The 9,065-nt window shown below is 38.7% G+C and overlaps 1 pseudogene; it reads left to right on the top strand.

Annotated features, from left to right (window-relative positions):
- The first annotated feature begins 7,484 nt into the window (after positions 1 to 7,484).
- On the top strand, positions 7,485 to 8,157 carry LOC112859435 (peptidyl-prolyl cis-trans isomerase A pseudogene; annotated as a pseudogene).
- Positions 8,158 to 9,065: the final 908 nt, after the last annotated feature.

The following is a 9,065-nucleotide window of genomic DNA, read 5'->3' as shown; positions in this document are numbered from 1 at the left end:
GAGAGAGAGAGAGAGAGAGAGAGAGAAAGAGAGATTGAATCCAAGCAGGCTCCACACTCAGCTCAGAACCCCACCTGGGACTAGAGGCGGGGCTTGATCCCACTGCCCTGACCATGACCTGAGCCAAAATCAAAAGTTGTTTGCTCAAGCAAAGGAGCCATCCAGGCGCCCTGTTTTGTTTTTTTAATTTTTTAAATGTTTATTTTTGAGAAAGAGAGAGAGGAGTGGGCAGGGAGTAGAGAGAGAGGGAGACACAGAATCTGAAGCAGGCTCCAGGCTCCTCACTGCCAGCACAGAGTCCAAGAGGGCTCGAACTCATGAACCCTGAGATCATGATCTGAGCCAAAGTTGGGTACTTAACCTACTGAGCCACCCAGGCACCCCCAACTGCTTCTTCTTCTTCTTTTTTTAATGAAGTTGCCTGAGTTCCTAAAAGCAAAGAACTGAAGAGTTAACTGAGCTTATTAGACAAATAAAATTGCCAAGATTTAAGCTCCTTCCCAAATTCATACATTGCTTCTATTTGGAATTGCTGTTGCGCTTGAAGTATGTATGATCTTAAATAATGAAAACTGTGTCACATTTTGCTCCTACTTATCTCTAAAGAGAATCAATAAGCCATGGTGATTAGCAACATTTCACTTGGTAGCATTAAAGTGCATTATGACCTTTACCAGTATGAAATCATTAATGATAATAATTAAAATGTTATGTTTATTTTTCTCCAGGATTCTGGCAACACCACTGAAAGCAGCAGTTAAGGCATTGGAGGAAATATAATTGAATTTCTCCATTGAGAAACCTCCACAGGAATGCTAATAATGTGTTTCAACATGTCATGTATCCTGTATAATAATTCCTCATGAAGTTTCATGAGAGCTGCGTTTATAAATAACACCTGATAAATATGCTTTTAAGTTACACATAGAGTTCTGAAGCTGACGACTTGCAAAAAGACTGGAGGATGTTCATATATGCTTCAATGTTTCCACTAAAAAAGGATGCACTTTGTGTGGTCATAGAATAAGAATGGGATGGGATAAGGATACACAGTGGTCATCGGTGTTGTGCTAGGGAGAGATAACCAGCAAACTTTTATCTATTAATAAACAATGTCGTGGTGGGAGAGCATTTGATAGTCAGGGCTGCAGAAAGCTTTTCACTTCACTCCAGGAGCTACTACTGAGCAAGGGACGCTCAATTCTCTCAATTTTATCATAAGAAAATAAATTAAAAGTAGATAAGAAAATACCAGCCACACGAACAAGAGCAAACCTGGGGAGTGAAAATTTGTTAACTGCCTAGGAGGAATTCAATAACGGGTAAGTTACTCTTTTTGGAGAAAGGCTGCTTCACACTGGGCCTCTGGGGACTGTGTGTTCATATGCCAGAGCACCTGCTATTAATTTCTTACATCCCATCTCAAGAAGAAAAATTCCTTTCTATGTCTTCCTCGCCTCTTACATCATGTTCTGGTAGGGGCATCTAAAAATAAACCAAAAAGACAGATAGTCAAGACACAGGAGTTTTGAACAAAAATTCTCCATTAATAACCCCTCAATTTTGTTATTTGAAAGGGCTCAAAAGTAACTTCAGGAAAATAAAAGGTTATTAATTTGATCAAGCCGTAAAGCTAGGAGGTGGTTGGGCTGCAACACAAATTTCATTCTGTCTGACTTCAAAATGCATTCAAAGAATCAACACTCTATAACTATTTAGAAAATCTGCTTAAAAAGAATCTTCACACATGCTTCTTTAATTAAGCTATTTGCTAAGAGCTAGTTACAACAGTAAACATAATTTTCTCTAGCCCTTCATTTTATAGGCTAAATATGCCATTTTCTTTCCCCATTTTTTGAAGAATTGTTACCTTGGAAAATGGGCTTGACGCTGTATCTTGAACATTCGACAACATCCCTAACATTCACCTCTGGATAGCATGTTCTTCATGCAAAAACATATCTTCTGTGAAATACTTTCTCAAATGTTCATTTCTAAGTCTGCTTGTTAAAAGGAAAGTTTTTGACCAGTGCATTTGTTTCTTACGTGGAGACACATCAGAATTAATAGTGGGAAAGCAGATGGCTGAAGGAGCCCCCCACCATGAGAGGCTCTCCCATTCCTCAGGACACACACGTTGTTGTAAAGGAATAAAATATGAGGAACAAGCTCATGGCACTCTGAAGTGAAAGCCAGGAAAGCACAGGCCAAGGAAAGGATCTTTATGTTGCCTGAAAAGCATTTCTCCTCAAGAATTGATTTTACTCTTGAGTCAATCCTTCGTATCATTACTTATGCCATTTGCTATTACGGTGTTATGCCCAGAATTCATGATCCCCAAAGACCACTAGGGAGCCAAGTCCGATGCAAAAGCAAAGAGCCTTTATTCGAGCTAGCTCGAGCTCAATCCCCTACCTGCACCGACGCAGCGGTGAGATACCAGGGAAAGAGGGCGAGTTTCAAAAGGACAAAGGTTTTATTGGGGCCTGGGGGCAGTTGGTGAGGTAATGGCTATGGCCTCAGCCGATTGGCTGGGGAAGGGTCCTGGGGAAGGGTCCGAGTCCTGTTAGGCAGGTGAGGGGGGGTTACTCAAGGGGAGGAGGTGTGGTCAAGGTGAAGGACACAGAACAAGATGGAGTCGGCTGGCGTAGGCCCGCCCTTTCAACGGCAATTACTCAACTTCAACAAAAGTTGAAAGGAAATGGAGGACTTTTTTTTTTTCAATCAGATATATTAGGACAAGTCTCTTTATTATCAGAAAATTGGTACAAACTACTTTGCTATAAAACATTTTCCTAACGAGTGGCTAAAGTTCAGTATTTATGAAAGTTTGATTTGTTTTACTCTTTTCAAAAGACAATTTCATACTTTCTGTTCAAAGCAACTTTTGTTGCATATTTTGCCCACTCACAATTTGAGTTGTAATAACTTGCTTCTGAAAATTAAGATATAGTTTTTTTTCTATTTTGAAAAAATCATGGATTTGGAATTTAACTTGGCTGAAAAATTGCAATTGTCAATTTTATTGTGATTTCTGCCTCTTGGAAAAGCTGAAAAGAAATATATGCTGTGGTTATTTAATGTCCTCAAAATATACAGCATCTTTATTATTGATTCCTTCTGATTCAGTGTTAAATAGACCCTTTAACAATTCTATCTTGACCTAGAATTCAAACAAAAGACAAGATGCTGCAGAGGAGAGAGAACCAACATCACATTGTGTAATGTGGTTTTCTTTTCTCTTTTTTAATATGAAATTTATTGTCAAATTGGTTTCCATACAGCACCCAGTGCTCATCCCAAAAGGTGCCCTCCTCAATACCCATCACCCACCCTCCCCTCCCCCCACCCCCCATCAACCTTCAGTTTGTTCTCAGTTTTTAAGAGTCTCTTATGCTTTGGCTCCCTCCCTCTCTAACCTTTTTTTTTTTTTTTTCCTTCCCCTCCCCCTTGGTCTTCTGTTAAGTTTCTCAGGATTCACATAAAAGTGAAAACATATGGTATCTGTCTTTCTCTGTATGGCTTATTTCACTTAGCATCACACTCTCCAGTTCCATCCACATTGCTACAAAAGGCCATATCTCATTCTTTCTCATTGCCACGTAGTATTCCATTGTATATATAAACCACAATTTCTTGATCCATTCATCAGTTGATGGACATTTAGGCTCTTTCCATAATTTGGCTATTGTTGAAAGTGCTGCTATAAACATCAGTACTCCTGTATCCCTTGGGTAAACTCCTAGCAGTGCTATTGCTGGGTCATAGGGTAGGTCTATTTTTAATTTTTTGAGGAACCTCCACACTGTTTTCCAGAGTGGTTGCACCAATTTGCATTCCCACCAACAGTGCAAGAGGGTTCCCATTTCTCCACATCCTTGCCAGCATCTATAGTCTCCTGTTTTGTTCATTTTAGCTACTCTGACTGGCGTGAGGTGATATCTGAGTATGGTTTTGATTTGTATTTATTTCCCTGATGAGGAGTGACATTGAGCATCTTTTCATGTGCCTGTTCGCCATCCGGATGTCTTCTTTAGAGAAGTGTCTATTCAGTTTTCTGGCCATTTCTTCACTGGATTAATTTGTTTTTCGGGTGTGGTTTTCTAACCTACTTTGGGAAGTTCCTTCCCCTAGAAAGAGGAGGTAGTGCCAGTGGTGGTTTAGAAAAAGCAAAATGTTGTAGTCATAAGAAAGTATGGCCAAAGTCACAAGAATTTGGAATTTATCCCCTAATTCTTGGGTTGGTCATAGATACATGACTTCAGGGCAAATCAGTTAAGCTACCATTGATTTTCCTCATGATAATATATTAAAATGCTTATCTGAATTTATAGGGCTTGCATCCTTTTAACCCATTTTTCCTACTTTCTTCAGCATCCTATGCATTTATATGTCTGATTATATATATATATATATATATATATATATATATTTCAAGGCAGCAAGAGACCCTGGGCTTCCTTCATTAGCCTACAGGAAATGGACAACTTCTTATAGTGATAAAAATTAATCTTGTCTATCATCCCTGGTCATAAATGGAAGTACATTAAATTTTATAAAATGTAGAAAAATAAATAAAATACTAATTATATATGTAGCTAGTGCCCATGGCAGTGTAACTGTCTGTAAAGACAGTTTTTTGATCTTCAATGAAAGATGACATTAAATAATATATAAATTCTTTATAAAACATAGATCACCTAGGAATAAACATTCTTCTGATTTAGAGAAAAATGACAATTTTCTATGTCAATAAGAAATACAGGTCTGTCTCATGCCCTGAGAAACTGGATATTATTTCAAATCCAAATTTTCTTATTAATGTGTGTGCATGATTTTCTTTTCATTATAGAACGTAGATATGCTAGGATATTATGAAATATGAGAGATTACAAATCTGTGTATTGGGACTTGCACAAAGCTGATTGTCTCAGAGATCTATTCTCCACAGTGGCACAGTGATTACCAGGAAGATCTACCAAATCCCTCCCACTCTCCTCTGGAGGTCTCTTTCCCAGACACACGCAGTTGTCTGTCCATGATACTCTTAATTGTGTGAGGAAAGACGCACTAGAAGTCCAGGTAGACAACCGGTATTCTCTGGCCCAGCCTCTGTCCCTTACAGGTGGGGAGTTCCTGCTTCATGCTTCTCAGACGTATCTTCCATGTCTGCAGCATCCCTGTAGTTCTGAGTCTTAAATAACAGTGTGGTATTTTTAGAACACCAGTATTCACTGCCTCTTGCCTATTTCTATGTCCCTTACCTCCTTTCCTCCAGCCACACATGCAGAAGTCCTCATTCCCGATTGCTTTAGAAGGTCGGTCCCTGTTCACACTCATTTCCCTTGAGTTTATTCATCTAAAAGAACTGCTTACTTATTTCGTGATGTTGTTAGTCCCCCTCTGCCCTCCATTCACTCTGGGGGCAGAGTAGTCAACAGTTAGAGCTGTGACTCCCACACCTATTTTTTGTTATTTGAACAAGTCTAATATCACACACAGTTGATTTAGCTTCTTTTCTCCTTTTCCAATGCACAATTACTCATTTTCTGAAAGGCAGGTAGAAGGTTCCTTCTAGGCTTGGCTTTTCTTTTCTTTTTTTGCTTTTTTTCTTGCAGGTGATACTATTTATGCACCTCAAACTATAGAGTGTCTAGGATTAACTTTACTCTTCAGGTACTGACTCAAGTCTTGGAGTCGTCCTGAGTGCATAAGTAAAAGGAGGGCCAGGGAGAGATTAACGGGACAAAACAAGTAACTTACCATTGGTATTTTGTTTAAATATAAAAGTATATTATGTATCCACATTTAGATTTGTTGGTGAATCCATGTTAGTTTATGTAACATTTAATAAAAGTAACAGAATTACAGTTTTTCAAAGGTCTCCATTTTTTATGAGAATCTTGGATTGTAATCTCAGTTTTGATGTCAACTGTTGTATGACAGTAGGTGAGTAGCTTAATCTTCTTAAGAAGCATTTCTTTATCTATCACATAGGGTTTTAGGTTTCCTATTCTGCGGTTTAAAATTTCTATGACACTATAGTTCCCTGGGAACTACAAGGAATGAAGTGGCATGCATAAGCAAGGAGAAACACCCTGCCAATCGTTTCAGTTTGTGTAGGCAAAGAAGAAATTCTCCCATCCCACATTAGTATACAGATGGGGTTGTAAAATCTGCTTTAATACATATTTTGACATGATGCTTGGGATGGTATGAAGATTTAAAATAAGGTTCCTGCCATGATGTTGTCTGAAGATGTTGCTCTATGTTGTGTTTTTATCTAACATCTAAGGAAGGGGGGAAATTTAATTGAGTTCTCAAAGTACTCAGTGCAACTCACTTATATTTATATGCAATCATAAACTCTAGCATTCAATAAAATGGTGCATATTACACAGTTCTAACGGTTCTTAGAGGCTTACATACATCTCTTGTTCTAATAAAATTTTGGTTGCTATTTCTGGGAGTAGCTCCATGCTCCTAGAATTCCAATCAAATTTTGGTTTTCTCTTATTGATACTCAGTTTATTTCTAAGATATAGAGTTTTAACATTACCCTGTATGATACAATTTATACAATAATTTGTTGTAATATCATAGCCAAGACCACGTTCATTAATTCGTGATTACTTAAAATACATTAACACTGGTGCAAAGACGCTTTTCACCTGCATAATTTGTAAGGAATACTATTTTTTAATTTGCACAAATTGTTTCAGAAATTATGAGTTCCCAAAATAAGCAAGTTTATTACAATGTTTTGCTTACAGAAGCTATGTTTTAGAAAGTTGTGAGGAGTTTGATGACGTTTGGCTTGCTTGTTGCTCCATTTTTGGCTATTGTGTATATATATTTTTTAATTTTTTAACGCTTATTTATTTTTGAGAGAGAGACAGAGCGTGAGTGAGCGAAGTGCAGGGAGAGAGGCAGACACAGAATCCGAAGCAGGCTCCAGGCTCTGAGCTGTCAGCACAGAGCCCGACGTGGGGCTCGAACCCACCAACCGTGGGATCATGACCTGAGCTGAAGTCGGACGCCCAAGCTACTGAACCACCCAGGCGCCCCTATTGTGTATATTTTTAATAGGAAAGTAAAATCCACAGGTTAACAAGAAGCTGATGACTCTGAGGGCGACCCCACACTTTGCTACCACATCTATTGTGTGGGCAACCAGCTGCAGCAATCATAGACCACACTCATTCTTTGCAATGCACTACTGTTTCACATTTTCCCACCTCCCCTGTAGTTGTTCCTTCTATCTTCCATGCCTTTTACATCAAGGTCAACTAGAAAACTGCTACCTTGAAGGTTAATCTTAAATCTAATTTTCTAAGTCAAATATTGAAACCATCTAAGTAGTTTGGAATATTACAATAAAATATGGGATTCTAAAGAATTAGAGGCAGAAATATCTGTAGGTGATATGGGAGATTAGCAGATTTTGCTGTAAAAAGCAAATTATGTTTTGGAGATGCTGCTGCCCAGCCATGGTCAACCCCATGGTGTTTTTCCACAACGTGGTGGATGGCGAGCCCTTTCTCCTTCAAGCTGTTTGCAGACAAAGTTCCAAAGACAACAGAAAACTTTCATGCTGTGAGTACTGGGGAGAAAGGATTTGGCTATCAAGTTTCCTACTTTCACAGGATTATTCTGGGGTTTATGCACTAGAGTGACGACTTCACTTGCCATAATGGCACTGGCACCAAATCCATCTATGGGAAGAATTTTTGATGAGAATTTCATCCTGAAGCATATGGCTCCTGGCATCTTGTCCATGGCAAATGGTGGACCCACCACAAACAGCTCCCAGTTTTTCATCACTGCCAAGACTGAGTGGCTGGATGGCAAGCATGTGGTCTTTGGCAAGGTGAAAGAGGGCAGGAATATTGTGGAAGCCAAGGAACGCTTTGGATCCAAGAGTGGCAAGAAGATAACCATTGCTGACTGTGGATAAGTCTGAAAAAATTGACTTGTCAATCTCAACTACCAGACCATTCCTTCTGTAGCTCAGGAAAACACCCCTCCACCCATTCTTCTGGAAATATCCTATAATCTTTGTGCTCTCCCTGCAGTTCTATGGGTTCCATATTTTCCTTATTTCCCTCCAAATCTAGCTGGATTGCAGAGTTAAGTTTCTGATGATGCAATAAAAATTGAACAGAAAAAAGCAAATTATGCTAACCTTTATGAAAAAAAAAGTACATGTCTACATTTCTATATATAGGCTACTAAAGAAAGCATTAGCAGTACTTGGATATAGGTAAAATGGAAACATTTCTTTTCATATACTTTTTTACTTGAATATTTTACTATATTCGTATATTCCTTTTCAATTAATAATGATTTAAAAATATCTTTCACATAGTTGTTTTTATTCCACTCCAGTAAAATTAATCATGACTTGCTTTTATCCTAAATTATTAGTCTCCAAATCCTTTGTGTCTAGTACTCTAACAAGAATTTTAAGGAACTTTATACCACTTGACATATTTTTTTTTTATTTTTTTTCAACGTTTATTTATTTTTGGGACAGAGAGAGACAGAGCATGAACGGGCGAGGGGCAGAGAGAGAGGGAGACACAGAATCGGAAACAGGCTCCAGGCTCTGAGCCATCAGCCCAGAGCGCGACGCGGGGCTCGAACTCACGGACCGCGAAATTGTGACCTGGCTGAAGTCGGACGCTTAACCGACTGCGCCACCCAGGCGCCCCACCACTTGACATATTTTAAGAAGAACATCTAAAATTTCTCATTGAAAATGGAAATAGCTGCAAGGACTTCGTGAACTGCTTCCTCCTTTTGATTACAAGATTCTCTTTCCATCTTTGGCTTTAGATAGTGTGACTATAATGTATCTAGATGTGAATTCCTTTGAATTTTCCTTCTTGGAGTTTTTTTTAAGCTTCATGCATATTCAGATTAATATTTTTAATCAAATCCGGCAAGTTTGGGCTATTATATCTTCAAATATTCCTCCTGTTACTCTCTCCCCCCCCCCCCCCTCTTTCTTATTCTTCTCCTTCTTTTTTCTTCTTCCAGAAGTCACTTTAGACATACATTTT

This window comes from Puma concolor, chromosome F2 (assembly GCF_028749965.1).
Source record: "Puma concolor isolate L17-30 chromosome F2, mPumCon1.1.hap2, whole genome shotgun sequence".
NCBI classification, from domain to species: domain Eukaryota; kingdom Metazoa; phylum Chordata; class Mammalia; order Carnivora; family Felidae; genus Puma; species Puma concolor.
The sequence above is the reverse complement of the archived record's forward strand: the minus strand, read 5'-3'. Positions and strand labels throughout refer to the sequence as shown.